General features: G+C 40.4%; 1 pseudogene; it reads right to left on the bottom strand.

Annotated features, from left to right (window-relative positions):
• Positions 1–224: 224 nt before the first annotated feature.
• Positions 225–341, bottom strand: LOC129545838 (U2 spliceosomal RNA; annotated as a pseudogene).
• Between the last annotated feature and the right edge of the window lie 276 nt (positions 342–617).

The raw sequence follows: 617 nt of genomic DNA, 5'->3' as shown, positions 1-617 counted from the left end.
TCACACATATATACACGTATCCATTCCCCCCTAAACCCGCCTCCCATCCAGACTGCCACAGAACATTGAGGAGAGTTCCCTGTGCTAAATAGTAGGTCTTTGCTGGTTATCCATTTTAAATATAGCAGTATGTACCTGTCATTACCCAACTCCCTGACTATCCCTTTCCCCCTGGCAACTCTAAGTTTCTTCTCTAAGTCTGTGGGTCTCTTTCTGTTTTGTAAGTAAGTTCATTTGTATCATTTCAATTAATAGATTGTCTCGAACAGAGGACATATCAGTTATTAAACTGGTAAGAACAGACACTACACTTGATGTTAGCCGAAAGGCCAAGAAGTGATTGAACCTATTTCTCCTTATTTGATCTTTTATCAGCTGGTTCAAAACTTAACACCCATCCCCTACCCCAGAAAAAAACAGCCCTTCTTGTGTCTGGACCTGTCCTAGTCTGCTTTTTTTTTTTTTCTTTTAAACAAAACCAGCTCAGTTCTTCCTTTTAAATTACCCTCCATCAATCCCCAGTGGAGGAAAAATCAAAGGGCAAATTCTGGGAATAGAAAGCCCCCTACCATTGCAAAACAGACACATCAAATATTTCATGGGACTATAGCACAACC

Source organism: Moschus berezovskii, chromosome 27 (assembly GCF_049115385.1).
Source record: "Moschus berezovskii isolate FMDL1 chromosome 27, NW_MosBer_1.0, whole genome shotgun sequence".
NCBI classification, from domain to species: domain Eukaryota; kingdom Metazoa; phylum Chordata; class Mammalia; order Artiodactyla; family Moschidae; genus Moschus; species Moschus berezovskii.
The sequence above is the reverse complement of the archived record's forward strand: the minus strand, read 5'-3'. Positions and strand labels throughout refer to the sequence as shown.